The sequence below is a fragment of the Marmota marmota genome, unplaced genomic scaffold (genome assembly GCF_001458135.2).
Source record: "Marmota marmota marmota unplaced genomic scaffold, marMar, whole genome shotgun sequence".
Taxonomy (NCBI): domain Eukaryota; kingdom Metazoa; phylum Chordata; class Mammalia; order Rodentia; family Sciuridae; genus Marmota; species Marmota marmota.
This window is the reverse complement of record NW_025999873.1, coordinates 982,300-1,004,659: the sequence shown is the minus strand read 5'-3', so window position 1 is coordinate 1,004,659 and position 22,360 is coordinate 982,300. Positions and strand designations below refer to the sequence as shown.

General features: G+C 37.6%; 1 protein-coding gene across 10 annotated transcripts in view; it reads left to right on the top strand.

Moving 5' to 3' along the window:
• Nucleotides 1–22,360, top strand: part of Specc1 (sperm antigen with calponin homology and coiled-coil domains 1) — a 273,402-nt gene that overhangs the window by 13,412 nt on the left and 237,630 nt on the right. For 3 of the 10 annotated variants that reach the window (XM_048786169.1, XM_048786131.1, XM_048786172.1), the window contains exon 1: nt 21,643–21,786. The exons of 4 other annotated variants lie outside the window; for them this stretch is intronic. The gene's annotated coding sequence lies outside the window, so the exon portion shown is untranslated. Of the gene's footprint in view, nt 1–21,642; nt 21,787–22,360 lie in introns of those variants that run through there. 3 more of the 10 variants (XM_048786138.1, XM_048786196.1, XM_048786178.1) reach the window with 3 other exon arrangements.

Below are 22,360 nucleotides of genomic sequence, written 5' to 3'. Positions count from 1 at the left end.
CTTTTTTTTTTTTTTTTTTTTTTTGAGAGAGAGAGAGAGATAGTTTTTTAATTTTTTTTTTTTTTTTTAGTTTTCAGTGGACACAACATCTTTATTTTTTTATTTTTATTTTTCTGTTTTCTTTTTTCTGTCTTCCTACGGATTTTTTTGAATATTTTTAGAATTCCATTTGGATTTTTCTGAAGTCTTTTTCTTCATATCTCTTTGCATAATGTTATTAGTGGTTGCTCTAATTATTACTTTATATAACTTTTCAAAATCTGCAAGGCATCAGTGTTTTACCACTTCAGTGAAGTGTAGAAACTTTATCTTTCTTTACTTTCCCTATTTATGAGTTTCTACATACTTTTAGGATCACAGTTATAATTTTTGCTTCATCCATTAAAGCTAATTTAGAAATCTTAAGAGAAATTTCATTGTAAATACATACTTTTTTTTTAACATGTTATTTCTTCTGTTCTCATGTTTTTAAATTCTCTCTTTCCTAATTTTCTTTCTGTTGAGGGCACTTTCTTTTGTGATTCTTTTACATTTTGGAGGGTGTTTGGTTATTATATTTTTCAATTCTAAAATTCCATCAAAATATGTGTCTTTTACTTCTTTACTATCACATTCATAATTGTTTTAAAGATGATGGCTTTTTAAAAATCACTATCAGATAATTCTGACATCTGTATTATCTCAGATGTTGGTGATCTTTTCTCAATTGAATGACACTATACCAACAGGAAGAGGAAGGGCTGCCTTCACCCTGCTGGGCAGGAGTATGCTATGGTTTGAATGTGCTCATCAAAACTCACTTTGCAGCCAGACATGGTGGTATACGCCTCTAATCCCAGCAGCTCAGGAGGCCGAGGCAGGAGGAACGCAAGTTCAAAACCAGTCTCAGCAATTTAGCGAGGCCCTAAGCAACTTAGTGAGACCCTATCTCAAAATATAAAAGGGGCTGGGTATGTGGCTCAGTGGTTAAGTACTCCTGGGTTCAATCCTTGGTACCAAAACCAAACAAAAGAGGCCAGGCAAAAACTCACTTTGCAATTTAATTCATATCATGAAGTATTAAGAAGTGGAACCAGCTGGATGCAGTGACACATGCCTGTAATCCCAGTGGCTCAAGAGGCTGAGACAGGAGGATAGCAAGTTTGAGGCCAGTCTCAGCAATTTAGCAAGGCCCTAAGCAACTTAGTGAGACCATGTTTCAAAATAAAAAATAAAAAGGGCTGAGGGTGTAGCTCAATTGTAAAGTACCTCTGGGTTAAAACCCCAATATTAAAAAAAAAAAAAAGGTGGGACCAGGTGGCAAAATTAATAAATGTGTTTGGGTCATACAGACTCTACTTGGATTAGAGCATTAATGGGTTATAACTGGAGTGACTTTATTAGAAAAACAAGCCTCTCTGGCCTGCATACTCTGTCTCATTGTGGGATATCTTCTGCTGTGTTAGGACCCAGCAGGAAGGCTCTCACTAGAAGCTGAACAGATGCTGGTATCAGGCTCTTGAACTTCCAGAACTGAGATAAATGAACCTCTTTTCTTTGTAAAGTACCCAGCCTCAGGTATTTTATTACAGCAACAACAACAAAACCAGACTATACAGACTGGAAGTATCAGTTCCACTGATGCTGCTGGGAAGATGGTGGTGGAGTGGGTTCATTCTTGCCAGCTTTTCCTGACATTGTCCTAGTGAGGCACTAGGTGCCTTGTATGTCTTCATGAAGGTGGAAGCCTGGGCTCCCTATTCTCCTGTTAGAATGGGGGTAGGGTAAGGCCTAGTTGTTTTGTGTGTGTGTGTGTGTGTGTGTGTATTACTGGGCTGGAGTAGAGCAGTGTGGCCTAAATATTTTCCATCTTACTAGAATGCCCCTTTCCTGGACCTTTGGCCTGAGAAGGCTTTTCTTAAAGTTCTTTACATCTGTGTCTTTCAGTGTTTCCAAATCACTTGCTTTTTCAGCTCCATGTTTGGGGTAACGAGGCAATAAGAAAATTTATTGACTCATCACTGGGGTGTTCCTTGGGCTGTAGGTTCCCTAGACAGACAGCCTGCCTTCTTCTCCCCACCTTTCAGAATCTGTTTATATTTGTTCTATCTCTGATGTCCAGCATTTTTAACTGTACTTAAGGAGTAGAATAAGGAAAACCATCTCCACCTTACTGGTAGCCCAAGTCCACGCCATGTTTTTGTGAAACGGTTTTATTTAAGAGGCCAGGCAAGCAGTAAACTGTCCCATGTTCTGAATTTGTGTAAGTCTTTCACGAAACTCATGATGAGTTTCAAAGGAATGGCGTTGACAAGCAGGCTACACAGGTGATGCTGCATATCTCCCTACGTCTCATGAGGAGGCGCGTAATGTCAGGTTGCACAGCTGGTGGGGATGGCAAGCTTGGTTGCATCTTCCTTTTTGAAATTAATAAATTATCTGTGGGGTGAAACTTTGATATCAAGTGAGCATGCTTTTCCCCCAACCACTTTCTACTCAACTTTTGGCACATCTTGATCAATATGTTAGGGTTACAAAATGGTAATTTCCTAATTCTATTATTTTTCTTTACATTAGTTAACTCGTATTCTTTAGAGAAGAACTTTATTCCCCCATCCTTTAATTCCTTTTTTTAGTATCAATGTGTGTTTAAATGATATTTAATAATTTATAGTCATTTATATAAATATAAATATTAATATTAATATACTTTGTGGTAGGGGCAGTATAGGGATGGAACCCAGTACCTTGTACATTCCTTGCTCTATCACTGAGCTTCCTCCTTAGCCTGATTCGAGTGTTTTCCTAATGTTCTGACTGAGTGGAGAATAGTCAAGTTGCGTGGATATGTTGGTAGGCTGTGGGCAAATTATTAAGTGTTTCAGAACTTGTTTCTCTTGTTGAATGGAAAGCATTTTATTGGCTTCAGCATATTAAAAACGGCTATTATAAGGCATGAGACTGTTCTTTCCAGTGGATTAAATAAGGTAATGGTGGGGATTCAGTGTAAATGCTTGTTGAAAGTGACTCTCAAAGGTTTATGGTTCACCCTAGAAGTGAGTGGTATAAAACTGGTGTGCTGAGCCTTTGGATAGGAGACCTGTGCTTTTTCTTTTACTGAATGACTCTCCTACTGTATTACTATATGCCTTTGAAGTCAGTCAATGGCTCAATTTCTTTTCCTTATCTTCACCCAGAAGAGTATGACAGGATTCTAAACAAATTGAATTCAGATGAAAACATCACACAGTGATATATACAGGAATTGAACATTATATGGTACCCCATTCATAGGTACAATTTTATGTATCCGTTAAAATAAAAATTTTAAAAGGGGAAATGAGAAAAACATAGAATCTTTTTATATGTAGTCATTAAATTAAAGATGAATATAAGCATAGAACTTAGTCATTAAAAGGAGCTACCAAGGAAGCCTCATGTCAGGTCCTAGGTTTGCTTTTACTTGAGGGAGTGGTAGTATAGCATTTTAATAACAGTTCCAAGTGAAATAATAAAAGGACTGTAAAGTTATAGCTTTTTTTTTTTTTTTTTCAATTTGCTCGGAGAAGGTTTAGGCAGAGGACACGGGAAAGTAGATTTATTTATAACCTGCATTTGAGTGAATAAATAGAACTTAAAAGGAATGATTAAAATATTAACCATTACATTTAACAAGTAAAATGTGTATAAATATAAAAAGACACTATTTAAAGAAATATTTTTGGTCTCTAAATGTGATGTCTTCTTTCAAAAAGTAATTCTTAGCCAGGGGTGGTGGCCTGCACCTGTAGTCCCAGCTACTCAGGAGACTGAGGCAAGAGGATGGCTTGAGCCCACAAGTTCAAGACTAGCTTGGGCAGCATAGTGAAATTTCATCTCAAAAGAAAAGAAGAGGGACTGGGGCTGTGGCTCAGTGGCAGAGCACTTGCATAGCATGTGTGAGACACTGGGTTTGATCCTTAGCACTGCATAAAACTAAACCAATAAAATAAAGGCATACTGTCCATCTACAACTACAAAAAAATAAAAACGTAATAAAGAAAAGCAGAAAAAAGAAAAAAAGTAATAATTCCTGCTTGTGGTAAAAGTTGCAGATAATGTAGATGCTTGACATAGTGAAAATTCCCAATTTTCCTCCAACTGTTTTGTTTCTAGTCTTTCAGATCTTTTCTGTGCATACAGTAAATTTTTTTTCCTAGAAATTTGCTCATACTAACCTAATCATACTATCGCTGCTACACATATTTTTTTAATAGTTATAGATGATGGACAGCATGCCTTTCTTTGTGTAGTTTTTTTTAATGTGGTGCTTAGAACCCAGTGCCTCACACATGCTAGGCAAGCGCTCTGCCACTGAGCTATATAGCCCCAGCCCCTGCAACACATATTTTTATGTCTGTATGTGGACAATCTATAAAACTCCTTTTTTAAAAAAAAAAATGAGATTTTTCTATGTTGCTCTGGCTGGCCCTGAACTCCTGGGCTCAAGTGATCCTTCTGCCTTCAATTAATTCAATAAAATTATTTTGAAGGGAAGTCATGTTGGAAGATTTTAGTAGTATCTTAACAGTGATTTACTTTAGATAATTCTTTGGGGCCTAATTCATTGTTAGAATATGCATCCACTTACCTGCTTTGAATTGATTTTGCTAACAGAAGTCAGCATTCTCTGTTGGTCACTCTACAGTATTTTACCCCAGCTCCCCAATGACACAAGGAATGAACTTGCTGATAAAGTTGGCAGAGGAAATCAGGATGATTTTTTTTTTTGGTCTATAATATATTGACATTAAATGGCCCAATTTAGGTTACATTTGATAGCTTCATCCTCCTTTAGCTAAATAAGCTGGCTATGGATATTCTTCAAGAAAAAAAAATTGTTACAAATTTTTAGACTAATGTATGCATGAGCTGGTAAAGAAGAATGTCTTAGCTACAATTTCAGACTAATATAAGCACATTTTTGTTATTATGATCTTGCAAGTTTGCTAACTGCTTCACTGAAAATAGTGTACATGGAAAAACCTAGTACAGTATATCCCCAAAAAACATTTGGCTATTTCTTCAAGTTATTTATTTAAATTTGGTCTTGAGCTTGTCATATTATTTCTTTTAAATTGTTATATTTATGTAAACATTTATTTTAGTGCTTTTTTCTTCCTTTGGAATTTTTATTCATTTATTTATTTTTATTCAAATGTGTTTTAATGTTTTTTATATATCTTTATTTTATTTTTTATGTGGTGCTGAGGATCGAACCCAGGGCCTCTCACGTGCTAGGCGAGCACTCTACCGCTGAGCCACAATGCCAGCCCTTTATTCATTTAATGAAATGAAAACTTATTGATTACCTGCTTTCTCTAGACAATTTCCTGCGTACCGACATGCAGTGGGGAACAAAATAGACAAGAACGCTGTTCTCATTGAATTTATAATTAGTGGGGGAGTTAGGCAATAAAAAAGAAAATCTCAGGTTGTGATCAGTTCTTTTTTTTTAATATTTAGTTTGTAGTCACAGGTGGACATAATATCTTTATTTCATTTTTTTTAATGTGATGAGGTTCGAACCCAGTGCCTCACATGTGCTAGGCAAGCACTCTACCACTGAGCCACAACCCCAGCCCCAGGTTGTGATCAGTTATAAGGAAAAATAAATAAATAAAGCAGGGTGATAGTGGATCACCTTGGGGGCAACATCTAGTAGGAGGTTGATATAGTTAATAATTAATATTAGTTACTATTTATTGGAAAGACATTGTGGCAAATGGGAAGCGTGCACCTTAGAGTTAGGTAAGATTCTGTATAAATCTCAAGTATCTATATGCAAACTGTGTGGACTTGAGTAAATTACCTTGCTCCCCAGTTTCCTCAACAGCTCAGAAGGAGAAAAATATCCCTATTCCATAGTGGCTTATGTGGAATTAAATATGATAAGGAAAAGCACCTAGAAAAGGGACCTATAATAGAAAAGCCTAGAAAAGTATGTGACTTATAAACAGTAACTAAAATATTACTAACTTAATTTGCTTTGTTCATTAAAATTTTTCAAATAAGAAATATCCCCATAATTTCTATAGTTTTAATATCATGAGTTAGTAAGATGGTATGTTTCAAAGAAAGCTTTAAACATTCACACGTGCTCATTGTCACCATGGTAACCGCTAAAATAGGGAATTGCTGGCATCAGCATATTCGTTTCCAGGAATTGTCGTCGTTTAATGTTCACCTGCTGTTTGACCAAATTTTGTTGAGGTCATACCTAATAGAAAGGGAACTAGATTGATTGGGCATTGAATAAGAACAACTTTGAATAGACCCAAAAGGTAATAACATCAGTGGATATACTGTTTCATTTGTTTCACACTGAAGAGAAACTAGAATTCAAGGATATTTAGTACCTTACCCAAACCAGGGAACCAGGCTGAGATCCTGCTAGACCTCAAACTGGGAGCAGGAACAGCCCCAAGATACCAAGTCTATTGGGGCTGCTGATGGAGATTTCCACTGAGGAGATTCTGAGACCAAGCAGAAGTCATCACTTCTTAGATAAGCAGCCCAATGAAGTGGCATTCCAGGAAGGAGCAGGGACTGTAGGGAGGGTAGAGATTGGGGTAGCAAGTCAGCCACCGTACTGAAACCTAGTATAGGCCAGAGAGATGAAACAGGGGTCTGCATCCAGCATAAGGGAAGAAAGGAAGGTGTAGGTAACAATTAAACTGATTTCTCACCTATCCATTTGCTCTAGAGACAGAACCATGCTAAATAGCACTGATTCTTTCTTCTTTTTCCTTTCTCTCAATAAAGAGGTGTTCCTCCCTGGGTCTCAAGTTGATGGATGAAGGATTCGGCAGAGACCTTTGTCAATTATCCCCTTATTGTTCATATTTTAATTTCTCCTTCTACCTAAAAACACACTCATATGCCTCTTACCATTAAAAATAACTGAACCATCAACCTCTATTCTGCCTGTAACTGTTGACTTCCTTTCAGGGCTCAGTTTTTAGGAGAGGCTGACTCCATTTCCTTTACCTTTAGTTTCCTACTTAATTCTATAATCTTGCTGAATTCTTAGTTGTGACCTCCTTACCTTGCTGTGTTCTTGGGACCTTGCTGTGTTCTTGGGGAAGGCAACTGTTGAACCTTTCCAGTGGTATGTCTTGGGCATTTCAAATTCAGCATGAATTTGAACATGAATTCAACTCCACTTCCATAATGTGATGCTTCTAAAATGTTTCCACAAATGCTCTGATACTTTTCCTTTTAAGAGGTGGAGCTTAATGTCCCTCCCCTTGGCCATGGACCAGACTCAGCATCTTCCTTCCAGCTAGTGGAATAAGACAGAAGTGATGGCATGAAGGGACTAGGCCATTAAAGATGTTGTGACTGGCTTCTTTCTGATCTCCTCTCTTTTGGGTCACTTGCTCTTGGGAAGCCAAACGCCATGTTGGTAGGATATTCTAACAGTGCTATAGAGAGGTTCACTTGGCAAGGAACTAAGATGGGCCACCAATAACCAGCTGTACCTTACCAGGCATGTGAGTGAACTTGGAAGTGGATCTTCCAGCTCCAGCTGAGCCTTCCTATGCTGGGGTCCCTGCTAGCATCCTGACAAGAAATCCTGAGCTTGAGCCAGCCGGCTAAAGCCTCCTCCAGACTCTGGACCCACAGAAACACTGAGACAGCACATTTGTTGCTTTAAGCTGCCAATAATTGTGGGTGATTTGTTACACAGCAATAAATAGTTAACCAACATACACAGCAAACCTATTTTCCCAGTCTCAGCAAACTGAATCCAAACTAGGAAATTCCTTTTTTCTTCCCTAAATCCAACCTGTGACCAAATCCTGTTATTTCCAAGAAATTTATTGGTTTAGACTGTTCTTATTTTCACTGTCACTCTCTTCGATCGTTATTTCTCATCTAGACTGTTTAAATTGTCTCCAGTTTTATTCCCTTATAATCTGTCCCCCGACTACAAACAGCTGTCATTCTAAAATGTGAACTTGATCATCTCTATTCTTTGGTTAAATTGTCTTTACTGGCTAGAGGTAACCTCACCTTAGCAGGGCAGGTGAAGTCACCCGAGGTTTGAGACTGGCTTTGCTTTCCAGTTCCGCCTCTCATGCCTCATGCAGTAGGAAGTGTAGCCATCAGAAATGGCTGATGATTGCCATGGCTCTTCCTGTTTCTGTGATTTAGTGTGTGAAGTCCTCTCTGCTTTTTGGCAGGCGTTCACCAACTCTCCAACTTTATCTACAGAAAGTGAGACATCCCTCCCCTCTTCTTCCCTAAACCCCAGCAGATACTTCTGTAATTGCTGTGATCACATCACTGTAATTAATTGTTTCTCAATGTCTGACTCACAATTAGACTAGGAATCCCACTAGATTAAGAACTGAGCTTTATTCATGGTAGTGGTGCTTCTCTGAACTTAAAAAAATTGTTCATATTATCTATTTTTGCTATACTGGGGGATGGAACCCAGGGCCTCACACATGCTAGGCAAGCACTCTATCATTGACATCTTCAAACCCCTCCCCTTTAAAAAAAATAAAAAAGTCCTATTAAAAAAAATCCTACTATTTTTACTTTTAAATGTATCAAATATTTCTGAATATATAAAAGGACTAGATATTCCACATAAGAACCTGTCCACTCTGCACACAGCACTGGTAAATAAAATTGCATACTTAGCAATGGTTATAATCTGAGGTACCTTGTAATATGACCATTTTGTTCTTGAACCTTTCCCTCCTCACTTCCTTCTCTTGACTTTCAATCCAGTGGACAAGCACAGACATATGTAACACTTAGAGATGGTTGAATAAATTCCTACCCAGAAGTCTTTTACAGATGACAAGTTTTCCTATGAATTTCAATGAATTTCAACACAAAATGTACCAAGGTACCAACTTTTGCTAACTACTTGGTCATATTAGCAACCTCTTTAACATCTAGAGACTGAATGTTGAACAATTGGGATTCATTTGTCCATTTTATATACTATATACACAGCAAAACAAAATGAATAAAGCATACAGAAAAATGATGCCTGAAAATGGCCAAATATAAACACAATTTTTTTTTTTTTACTGGATCCTGAGGATTGAATCCAAGGGTGCTTTACCACAGTCCTTTTTATTTTTATTTTTTTTTTAATTTTGAGACAGGGTCTTGCTAGTTTGTAGAAGCTAACTTCAAGCTTGTTGTACTCTTGTCTCAGCCTCCCAATTAACTGGATTACAGGTGTGTGCAATTGTGCCCAGCCATAATATTTATTTTATTGTGGTAAGAACACTTGACATGAGACCACCCCTTTTAACAAATTGTCACATGCACAATAAATTATTGTATTCTGGTGGAAAACCCTGACTTTTAAGAGATACCTCCTATGAATTTATAGATGTATTTTAGAATAGAAAGCCAAAATTATGCACCATAATCTTTAAAAATATAAATATTAAATGATTTTAAATTAATCATACCATATTTCATATATTTGTAAGAGAAATCACATTGTTTATAATCTTAAACTCTAGGACAGCTTTTCCACTTCTTTTCTTTTTTTTTTTTTTTAGTTGTAGATGGACACAATATCTTTATTTATTTATTTTTAAGTGGTGCTGAGGATGGAACCCAGTGCTTCACATGTGAGAGGCAGGCATTCTACCACTGAGCTACAGCCCCAGCCCCTCATTTCTTTTCTTCCCTATTTTTGTTAACAGAAAACCTAACTTAGAATTATAGGTCATCAAGAATGTTTAAAAGTGTTTTGACTCTGATAGAGCTGTACATTCAGGGTAAATATGGACACAGAGATTATAGCAGTTTCTTACTGAAGGTCACTTTCCACAGCTGAGGAAACAAGCATATTCTTCCTTAAAAGCTGGGAGGCTCTGCGTTTCTCTCTGACAATGGTGAGTGGATCCCTCATCTACTCTTTGATTCTGGAAAATGTTTCTTTGTATCATTTTGCAGCATTTCAATGTAGTTTTTAAATATGCTAATAATATATCAAAAATTCATTTCCCCAGTTTGTGAAGAAAACTGTCAACTACAAGGGAAGTCAAACTCATGGAGATTCAGTTATCTGCATGGCAGTTTGATCATATCAAGATATCCTGGTCTGGGGCTATAACTCAGTGGTAGAGTGCTTGCCTCACATGTGTGAGGCATTGGGTTCAATCCTCAGCACCAAATAAAAGTAAATAAAATAAAATAAAGGCATTGTGTCTATCTAAAACTAAAAAAAAAATGTTTAAAAAAGATCCTAAGATCTTGTCAATAAAAATCATGATGTTTTGACTAAGACTCAGGCTGCCCCAAATATGATTACGAAAGTATACTACTTGAGTCATCTAGTCTTCATCAGTATTATCGCTGTTATGAAGAAATAGTTTTATGTCATGCCTCTTTTTTTTTTGTAGCTGTAGGTTGACAGCATATCTTTATTTTATTTGTTTATTTTTATGTGGTGCAGCACATAAAAAGGATCGAACTCAGTGCCTCACATATACTAGGCAAGTTCTCTGCCACTGAGCTATAGCCTCAGCCTCTCATTTCTCATTTTAAATATCTGTGTGAACACCTTTCCCCTTAACAGCCAGTGTACTTCCTCTGAGAAAGCAGACACTGGTACCCACTGTACATACTTCACATTGAAAAGATAGATTGGCCATAATCTGCAAGGTTTTTTTTTTTTTTTTTTTTTAACTAAGGATTGAACTCTCAGTTGTAAAGGCATATACTTACAAGGGAGCCACATCTGCAATCCTTTTTATTTTTTATTTTGAGATAGTGTCTTGCTAGGTTGCTGAGGGTCTCACTAAGTTCCTGAGGCTGGTTTTGAACTTGTGGTCCTCCTTTCTCAGCCTCCTGAGTCTCTGGGATTACAGGTGTGCACCATCACACCTAGCTCCATAATTGTTTATTCCTTTTTCAGTACAGTTGTCCCTAGGGTTCCAAGGAGATTGGTTCTAGGAACCCCCTATAGATACCAAAATCCATACTCAAGTCCCTTATATAAAATGGTATAGCATTTGCTTATAACCTATACATATCTTCCCATATACTAGAAATCATTTCTAGATCACTTATAATATCTGATATAGTATAAATAATAGTAAATAGTTATTGTACTGTATTGTTTGGGGAATACTGACAAGGGGGAAAACGTCTGTGCATGTTCAATACAGGTGCAAGTTTTTTCTTTTTTGTTTGTTTGTTTTAGTTGTAGTTGGACACAATACCTTTATTTCACTTATTTATTTCCATGCGGTGCTGAGGATCGAACCCGGGTCCCGCCTATGCGAAGCGATCGCTCTACCACTGAGCCACAATCCCAGCCCCAGGTGCAGGTTTTTTAAAAAATATTTTCAGTCTGTAATTGGTTGAATCCAGAGATGCAGAACCCATGGCTATGAAGGATTGGCCAAACTAAATGAAGATTAGATTATTACAGCTATCAACTCTTCTCTGAGGAAGATGTGGTGGCACGTATTGACATTAAATGCAGTCTCTTTTATCCTACAGAGCTACTCCTTTTCTTCCCCATCCACCATCAGTGTAGACCTTTGGGCTCTCTGTTCACTTTGTACTTTGATCCTCATAATGATCTTCAAAAGCAAAAGGTGCTGATTGCACAGAAGGCTCATTTAGTGGTAAATTGAAATTAACTTCTAGTGTGCATATGCAATCACAGTGCCTCTTACATATGGCATGCCGTTCACAGTCCTTCATGTTCACAGTGGTGTTTGATAGAAAAGCTTTTGCTAATGTCTTTTCTTTGTCCTTTTTGACAAAAACAACTATTATTAACTTAGAGATCTTACAAAGAATGTTCCATTACTATGTGTTTTTTTAGTACCAGCTTTTTGTCTCTAAGGAATGCAACTTTGAATGATGTCTCTGGTAGTTGAGATTCTTTTCTTTTTGGTAATGAAATGGATTGGTTTTGCACTGAGAAACATTATTTTACCCTTAAGGGAAACCTTGAATGATTTACCAAAGGGGCCACTGTATAGTCATGCTTCGCTAACAAGAGGGACTAAGTCTGGGAAATGTGTTGTTTAGCCAACTTCACTGTCGTGTAAATATAATAGCTGGTACTTAACACAAACACAATGTCACTAGGCAATAAAATATTGTAGGACCACTGTTATATATGCTGTCCATCACTGGCCAAAATGTTAGTATGTAACGTGTTGACTATACTTTGAAAGTGACTGCAGTTTTAGAAGTCTCATAAAAACAATAGGGCTCTGGTTTGATAAATCCCAATTTTTCAGTATTTTGCTATTATGCTTCCAGCATAGCACTGGACACATAGGGCTTGTATCTCTGAAGCTTGCATTTGAGTCCTGTTCAATAGTGATCCTAACAATTGTTAAGATTTCATATTTATATTACTCTCAATGTGACTTTTACACTTCAATGAACCATTTTGCTATATATCCACTTTTCTGAACTGATGTAGCATTACAAAATAGAAAGATATGAAAACTGAATTTCAGTAAATATGATTGCAAACATAAATAACAGCACGTATATGTTATAAAAATAGATTTGGGGGCTGGTGTTGGAGCTCAGTGGAAGAGCACTTACCTAACATATGTACGGCACTAAGTTTGATCCTCAGCACCATGTAAAAATAAATAAATAAAATAAAGGTATTATGTCTATCTACAACTAAAAGAATTTTTTAAAAAAGCAATAACAGACTTGTCAAATTGAACCACATCCTTTAAACCAAAGGCTAGCCATAGAAAAATGACCAGTATTTATAAGCTAGTATAAATTTTAATATTAATAGTTACATTAAGAGTATAATAATATTTCAGTGAATATTACTTTGCATCTCAAATTTGTGAAATACGTATGAACAAAATTGTTTTGTTTCTTTTGAAACAGAAATTCCCAGCTTATTTTTTTTTTTTTTTTTAATACCAGGCATGACCCAGGGGGTTTAACTACTGAGACACATCCCAGCTCTTTTATTTTTTTATTTTGAGATAGTCTCATTAAGTTGCTGAGGCTGGCTTTGAACTTGTGATCCTCCTGCCTCAGCCTCCTGAGTCGCTGGGATTACAATCATGCACCACCATGTTTGGCTCTGGCATATACTTGATATACTTCTGGGGGCTTCCATATGGTCTCCAGCCACGTTTGGGCCATAATCCCCAAAAATGTTTCTGAACAACATAAATCCAAATGTCAAAATCTTTAAACATAAAAATCCCTAAATTCTAAAATTCTGAAAATTTTACTCTGAAAGAAATATTTTAAAAATTCTTTAAAAGACACTTATATTCTTTAAAGGGAATTTATTTAAGAAACACATAAAAACATGACTGAACACTTCATAGGACACTTTATACAATAAAGTCTATACTAATGACAGTTGTGTGGATATAATAGTTATGGAGAAATAGATCAAAAGCAAAATGTATGGACATATATTATTATATTGGGTAAGTTTGTACACCCAGCTTTATTGCTGAAGTCATTTGACATACAAACTAAGTCTTAATTAAATTGCTCATTAATCCCTTCCCCAGAATTCACCTTTCTACCCTCTACTTTTTTTTAGTATTTTGTTTTAGTTGGACACAATGCCTTTATTTTATTTTTATGTGGTGCTGAGGATCGAACCCAGGGCCTCACACGTGCTAGGTGAACGCTCTACCACTGAGCCAGAACCCCAGCCCCACCTTTCTACCCTTTTTATAATAACCTTTTATCCCTCCAATGAGAATTCAGGGTTTTAGAATTTCAGCTTCCAGGATTTCAATATTCAGTATTTTATTTTTTGGGGATTGTGATTTCTGGAGTTTTAGACTTCAGAGATTTTGATCTTGCAACACTTCAGCATTCAGGATTAGGGCATTTGGGTTTGTGTCTTTAGGGTTTAGGATCAGTACCACTTCTAGCCTCCAGCAGTGTGTGCTTTGTGCCGAAGTCAGTTGGTGATCCCGACTGTGGTGGAAGCCATTCTGATTCACTGATGGCTAGCAAGTGCACTTGCTAAGTCCTTAAGAGTATAAGCTTTGGGAACCTTCTATCCTCAGTTGCTGTCACCCATTTAGCACAGATCATCACTAGTTGATCATCAATTGGGATTATTGTCTGAACAGAGACTGGTTTTGTTCTTTTTTTTTCCCCCATGGATTCTTTTTGAAGGTCTTTAAGTTGTTCCCCTTAACTGATCAGATAACATTTTATAATGCTTTCTATGATTTATTACTTTGATTCTATTTTCTTTCATTTATTTAGCAATCATTTACCAAGGGCTTGTTAGGCACTCTGTGAAATAGGACAGTGTTTTGTCTCACAGAACTAGTGCTTTGCCTGTGTGGTTTTCTCCCATATTATATCCAGTCTAGTTTGCAGCCGATTTTTCTATTTTTTATTTTTCTTATCTGCTATGTTTCAGATCCATAGACTACTTTAACTCCATGTTCTCATTTCAAATTTTGTTCTCCAATCTAAACACACAGTAACAATTGTGGTATCAATCCTTTGCATACGGACCTAAAAGTTCTATTTTAAACTTTTCAGTTACAACACACAAAAATGCATTTTTATAAAAATTCAAATATAAAAATAAAGTAAAATATGAAGTCTGTCTTCACAATCCCACTCCACTTACCTCCCCCATGCGCCATACCCACAAGCATATGAGTGCTTATTTCCTACATTTTTGCTATCATTGTTATCTCTTTTTAAAGTATTGGTCCATATGAAGAGTTTTTAAAATGCCTTGTTGCTTTAGCCCATATTTGTTGGCTACTAGGTAGGCTAAGCACCTTTACACATGTTTGGTCATTGTATTTTTACTTTTATGAGTTGCTTTTTCATATCCTTTGCTTTTATTCTGTGGACTGTTTGTTTCTTCTTGAGTTAATTTTGGTAATATGTGTTTTCCTAGAAAATTATTGGTTTCGCCTAGTTTACAAATCCACATATGCAATTATGTCCTTGTTCTTGTTTCTAATTTGGATACCTTCTCTCTTTTTTTTTCTTCCTTGATTAGATTAGCCAGAGGGTTGTTGTTTTTTTTTAATATCTTGTTTGAAACAGCTTTTAGTTTTATTAATCTTCATGATCACTTTTAAAAATGTTTTGTGCCTCATTAATTGCTGCTTTCTTTATGCATTTCTCCCTCCTACTTTCTGTGGTCTTAGGGAAAAGACCCTTCCTGGGAACAAAAAACAATTGTTGGGGGTTGGGGAAACAATTATTAACATCATTCCCATTCACACATGACATTCCTTTGCATCCTCCCAACCACCATCACAAACCAGACATTTCAGAATCAATTAAGAAATAAGAGATGAGTCAGGAAGTAGACAGATTGAGATCAAACTATCAGCTTTATTCATAATAAGGCTGAATTGAAGAATAGTGATTGACCTGTAATCATAGTCAACCTAAGGACCCTCCACCTCTGAGTTAAAGTTAACTAAGAAATTCTTAGCATAAATGCTTCAGGATGGCCAATAAAAAGCCAGTTAGAGATGAATAAATCAATTACTTAGAAACACTGAGGGCCAAATGGTCTCAGGGGAGGTCAATTGTTCCTTTTTTTTTTTTTTTGCGGTACTGAGGATTGAACCAAGGGTGCGCTAATACAGGGCTAAATTTCTGCCCCCCACCGCATTTGAGACAGTATCTCAATAAATTGCACAGGCTGGCTTCATATTTGTGAACCTCCTGCCTCAGCCTTCCAAATCACTGGGATTATAGGTGTGTACCATTGAACCCAGTTCATTTCCGTTTGCAGACCCAGAACAAAAACAAAGAAAAATGAGTTGGTGGTCCCTCATGGGTGGCTAATGGAGTAGGGCCAGATTCGTGGAAGGGGATAACCTTGGAATTCAGAGTGGTCAGGAAGGTGTGAGATCAGAAGAAGAGGGAGGGAGGGTCAGGGGCTTTGGTTTCACACGAGCATATGAGCCAGGTGCAGAGAGAGTTTGATTGTAGAACTTCTGAAGGAGGAGCATCTGGAAGTCAGAGAAGGGCACTGCACATCCTGAACTTGATGATAGGACAGTTGAATAGGTGGGCACATCCTCAAGTGAGATAGAACTTGCGGGGGACTGGGGCTGAGTCATTCTTGAGACTATTCCAGGCTCTTATTCTTTCCTGAAATTAGTTTAACATCTGCTTTGGAATCAAAAGGGTAGCTACTTTCCTATTCCTGGCTAATTAAACAAATGCAAATCGATTCAGCCCAGGAGGGAAGTTCAGCGTGGGTGGCAGGTGTACAGCATTAGAAGCTGAGAGTGAGCTGTGCTGAGTGGGAGGATACCAGGAGGGTCTATCCATGGAGCCAGATGGTCCTCTTTTCTCCCTGGATAACCTCCCAAGGTCATGACCTGTGCTGTATGAACTCACTTGGCACAACTGTAATGCTTTAAAAAAACAGCAACCCCTCAGCACATTGTGACTTCTAAACACATTGTGACTTGTGACAAACTTCTTGTTCCAAGTCATGCATTCCAGAAAGAGCCTTGCCTTTGTGTTCTCACAGGGAGGACACAATGAACCTTGTCTCTTACCTCGTAAGGAGACTAGCTTCACTAACCATCCCTTGCTCAGTGTGGTCTGTTTCCCTCTGTAATTAGTTCTCTCTGTGTTATTTCTTACAGTGAAATGGTATACTTAAAACAAAATTAAAGTCATCTAAAGAGATGGTTTGGTTAATATACAAGTGAAGTTCCTCCTCTTAGAAATGGGTGTTTGTAGTCAGAATTTATAGATATTACAAAGAAGAGCAATACTGCTAGGCTTTGGATCTTAAATGTTCTCCAAAGGCCCATGTGAATGGATTGTCTCCCAAGATGGTGCTGTTGATAGATGGTGGAACCTTAAGGGGTCTAGTGGGAGAGCTTTCAGATATTAGGGTTTGTTCTTCTTTCTCTCTTTTGCATCCAGTTCATGAGGTCAGCAGTGTTGCTCTACCACATGCTCCCACTATGATGTGCTTCCTTGCCACAGTCCCAAAACCAATGGGCCAATCAACCATGGACTGAAACCTCCAAAACTCTGAACCAAAACAAACCTTTCCTCAGTTTTTATCTCAAGTATTTTGTCACAGTAACAGAAAACTAACACAAACATATATCTATATTCTGTGCTTATGTCAATTTTCAGATTTTATTTAGTATATTGTTACATTAATTATGATCTGCTAACCTATTAGATAAATAATTTCCATTTATACCCATTTTCTGGTAATAAACACTGACTTTGTTGCTGACTAGATGAAACTTAAAAACCCATGAAGATTTTTGCCTTTTTCTGCTCTGGTGGGTGTATCCTGCCTTCCTAGATCATTACAAATTCTCTTAGATACCCCTCTGCTATTGTGTTGGAGTCCTGAAAACTCTTACTCTGACAGTTTTTATAAAAATTAGTCCAACATCTGCTTGACACTCATTCAGAGTCACTTTCATCTTTTGACTTTGTCCTAGTTATTTTTAGGGTTGATAAATTTATTTTCCAAGAGCAAAACAGCATTTTTAAGCCTTGATTTTTGGCTAGGATTTAGGAAATTCTTGTTCTGTGAAGAACTGGCAGGTTTCCCACTGAGGCACTTATAAACCTAGCCCACACAGAGATTTCCTTCAGCTGTAGAACATTGATCTGAGGCTTGGCCATCCGGACACCTCCCAGCCTTCAGGCAAATGGACATGTCAGTGTGTCATCGTAGATAGTCATCTTCTTCTGTTCTTAAGGAATTCAGGAGCGGAGATTTCAAAGTCTCTGCAAAGGAAAACTCATCCAGGGTTTAATTATTTCTACAATTAAGAAAGCCTTCCTCAGTTGAATTAAACTTACTTTGTGCATTAAAAGTCATGACATTTTTACAGAGTCTGATGCATTTTGTTATGATTAAGTAGAATTTTAAAATTTCTAAAACTGTTACATGTTCATTGTTGATACTTTAGAAAAATTTAAAGAACACAAAGAAAACAGAAATTTCTGACTGGTGCAGTGAGATACTTCTGTAATCTCAGTGACTCTGGAGGGTAAGGCAGGAGATTGCAAGTTTGAGGCCAGCCTCAGCAATTTAGGGGGACCCTCACCAATTTAGTGAGACCCTATCTCAAAATAAAAATGTTTAAAAGGATTGGGGATGTAGCACAGTGATAAAGCACCCTTGGGTTCAATACCCAGTATCAAAAAAGAAAGGAAGGGCTGGGGTCATGACTCAACGATAGAGTGCTTGCCTAGCATGTGTGAGGCACGGGGTTCGATTCTCAGCACCACATATAAATAAATAAAGATTCATTGACAACTAACTAACTAACTAACTATGTGTGTGTGTGTGTGTGTGTGTGTGTATACATATATATGAAAGGAAATTGAAATTTTATATTATCTCACCACCCAGAGAAAACTTTTAATTTGCAGATTATTTCCAGCCTTTTTTCTATGCCTAAATGTAAATGTAGCTCCTACAGTATATACCATTTACAATCTGTATTTACAATCTGCATTTACAATCTGTCATCATTATTCTATATCATCAAATATTTTACAGTATCACTTTTAAATTGAGATTTAATTCATATACATATGTCATAGAATTCCCATATACCATGATGTAACCAGTAAATGCAACCAACTAGAACTTAGTTCCTTTGTTGTTTTGATAATTGAGGACAAGCTCATCGCACTCGCTCATATGGTTTTGTATTTTTCATGATTATTTTCTTAGGATCTATTTCTACAAATGGGATAACTGAACCAAAGGCCATGCGCAGACATGTGTCTCATCTTGCCATTGACTCTCACACTGAGCTGCATCCCCCATCCTTTGTATTTTATTTTGAGAAAGGGTCTTGCTAAGTTGCCACAGCTGGCCTTGAACTTGCCATCCTTCTGCCTCTGCCTTCTGAGTATCTGTGATGACAGGCATGTGCCATCACATCTGGTCTGGGTTTTTCGGTTTTTCTTTTTTGGAAGGGTCTTAATTTTCAGAAGTTTTGAATTTTCAAGTAGTTCCATCAGTTTTTTCTTTACTCTGCCTTTGCATATAGGCTTAGCAAGGTCTTCATACCTTGATGGTATTGTATTATCTCATGTATTTTCTTCTGGTTCTTATAATGCTTCTTGTTTTTTTCCACTTAAATCTTTTTTTATGAGAACTTATTTGGATACATAGTGTGAGTAGGAGTCTATTTTCTTTTTGACAAGTGATTAGTCAATTTTATGAATGCCATTTTTTTTAAAAAAAAGAAAATCCATTCTTTATCTTTGAATTGGTGATACCGTCTTTGGGCCATCTCTGTATTCCTGAATTATACCATTGTAATGATTATATTTTTTGGTTCTATTTTAATATCTTACATTTTTTTCAAGAATTTTCTTTTGTAGAGACTAAATTACTCTAAATCTTCTGTAGAAAAGAATTATCAGTTCTTCTAATCTGAATTTCAGGATCTCTTTATAATTTTTTTTCTTCATACTTCTAATCCCATTAGGATTTTTCTTAGACTTATAATACATTTATAAAATCATTTGTGAAGAGTGATTATCTGGTTGGAAGAATATGGTATATATTTTTTTATCTAGTTTTTTTTGTCATACAGTGAAGCATCATGGAGGGTTCTTTGTGGATAACTCTATTATTCTTATCAGATTTATTCATAGATAATATATATTTTTTTCTTATAAGTAGAATATTTTCTAGCATGTGTGTAATTTACTATTACATAATTTAACACAATACTCATTTTAGAAAATATAGTGTGAATCTTAAAAATTACCTACAATGTGAAATATAACCACTATTAATATTTTGTATGTATCTTCCTATTAATAGATTTATGGTCTACTTGGGGAAGTAAAACATCATAGGAAAGACTTGATAATCTAAGGCACTATTAGCTGATGTGCTTATCCTTTTTATCTGCCCAGCATTTTTTTTTTCCTTTAGGAAACTGCTCTTTTTGTAACTAGTAGGGCTGCCAATCACCCTGGTCCTTCTGCCCTGCCACTGGGTTGGGTATCCCCCTGGGCTCCTCTGGGGAGAGCCTCTGTTGTGGGGTCTTGCATGCTAAATACTTCTAATTCCAAGAAAGTATTACCTATCCCTAGAGCATCTGTGTTCAAATGATGCTGACTTAGGAAAGAGGGGCTGAGAGGTGATTAAAACAATTTCTGATGACATCATTTGAACCTTGGCTTCTAGCTGGATTAAAGCCAACTTAAATTCACCCCTAGACTTTCCAGTTACTCAAGCCAATAAATTCTCCATTTTATTCAAGATGCATTGAGTCAGATTTTTTTTTTTTTTTTTTTTGGTATGGGGGATTGAACTCAGGGACACTCGACCACTGAGCCACATCCCCAGCCCTTTTTTGTATTTATTTAGAGACAGGGTCTCACTGAGTTGCTTAGCAACTGCTGATGTTGCTGAGGCTGGCTTTGAATATGCAATCCTCCTGCCTCAGCCTCGGGAGCTGTTGGGATTACAGGCATGTGCCACCGGGACCGGCTGGATTTTTTTTTTTTTTTTTTTTGAGTTGGATTTTTGTCACTGGCACAGTCTCAACCACTACCACCTCTCCTGTTTGTGCTGTGACTTAGATCCCTGTGTACCCCCAAACTCTCCCAGGCAGGTAGATTTCCTTAGTGAGAGCAGATCCAATGCATTATGCTTCTTGCCTCTTCAAGGCAGAAGGATGGCCATGAGAGGCAGTAGCATTGGCCAGGTGAGCCACGTGGCCACTAGTGTTGAATACCCTGGCAAAGGAAGGCCTCTCTGAGCTGCCTGACCACAGCTCTTTATGTGGTCTGTCCTTTAGAAAGCCAGAGTCTGAGTGCGGGTGGAATTGAGGCATTCTCTGTCACCGAGGCTCCCTGAGCTTATACCACCTGCCATGGAAGAGCTGTTTGGCTGATATCACACCTATTATCTAGCCAAATAGCAATGAAAAGCCAGCCTGTGGCAATGACTAAGCTTACCCTAGACCTGCTGATTGGAGTTCTTGGTGCATGTGGCTAGACCATTGTTTACTGACCTTCATAAAAAAAAAAAATCTCTTCCACGTGTTTTCTGTGCCATGTCCTCACTCCCTGTTCAGTGGATTCCATGGTCATTGGGACTTACCATAGCCCATCCATAGTAGCAGGAGACGTGAACCCCAGGTTTTATGATGATGCCCATATAAGTTGGGAGCTCTCTGAATTCAAAATTAGGTATGAACATATTTATTTAGGATAAATAAAGAAATCACAACAAATCACTAATGATTCAGAGATTCAGTTCCCTGTCCCTAGTACCCCTTTTGTTAGTTCACCAGACCCCCTGCTTTGACATCCCCCCTCCACCTTGGATACTCTATATTTGCTGCACTCAGGGGAGCATGGGAAGTGAGGAGCCCTGTGGCTTCAAGTAAACCCATTTCTGGAGGTCAGACTGGTTTTTTGGGAGGGTGTCTTTTGTTGTTTGTTCCTGTTCGATATCTCGGGGAGCAATCAGCAAGAAGCTAGCCAGCTTACATCTCTGAATCGTTAGATTTTGGAGAGGTGCAAATGAAGTATTTAGGACCAGTTAAAAAAGAAATATGATTTTGCACTGTGCGTATGGCGGGGGGTGGGGCTGATGAGGGAGAGGCCAAGGAAGAAGCAGAGGCGTGGGGAGCAGAGCCCGCCTGCTTCCTGAGTGAAGCCTTGCTCAAGCGCTCTCTGAATGTGGTTTTCCTCCCAGGCCAGCACCCAGCCCAGAATAGTGCGGCTGACTTGCTGATTGAGGTCAGCAACTCCTGAGAAGCACGAGAAGCCAAGGGTTTATCAGTAAGTATATAGTTGGTTATTTTTTAAGATGGGGATGGAAAATCTTAGAAGACAGCTCTATCTGGGCTTAGGGATCCTTCTGCTATAGGCACAATGTCTAATGTATCCCATGGACCCTGATGTCACTAAGGCAGCATCAATGCCTTCTTTTGGGGTGCGTGGTCTGCATAAGTTCATGCTACATGCTCGCTTCGGCAGGGAGTGGGTAGTACTGAAAATGGATTTGAAATTCATCTTCTGATATCTTGGGGGGAAAAAACAGTTCTTTCTCACTGTTTGTCCTTTTTTTTTTTTTTTTTTTTCATCTTGCAAAGTAAGGATGATTCATGCTAACTTCAAGTTAATGTATAAAGTTCTTGGAAAACAAGTCCTCTCTCTATGATACTAATTAATTACTTGTAGTGTGAAGATCTGTTTTCATAAGCCGGGTGTCTCATAAGCTGCTGCTGTATATTCTTATTGTCAAGAGTCTAATGCAGAAAATCACCTACTTGAAGGTGCTTAGACCACATGAAGGTTTAACAGTTTGTCTCCCCTTGGAGGAGATCCGCAGGTAGAATGCAATGTGGCTTCT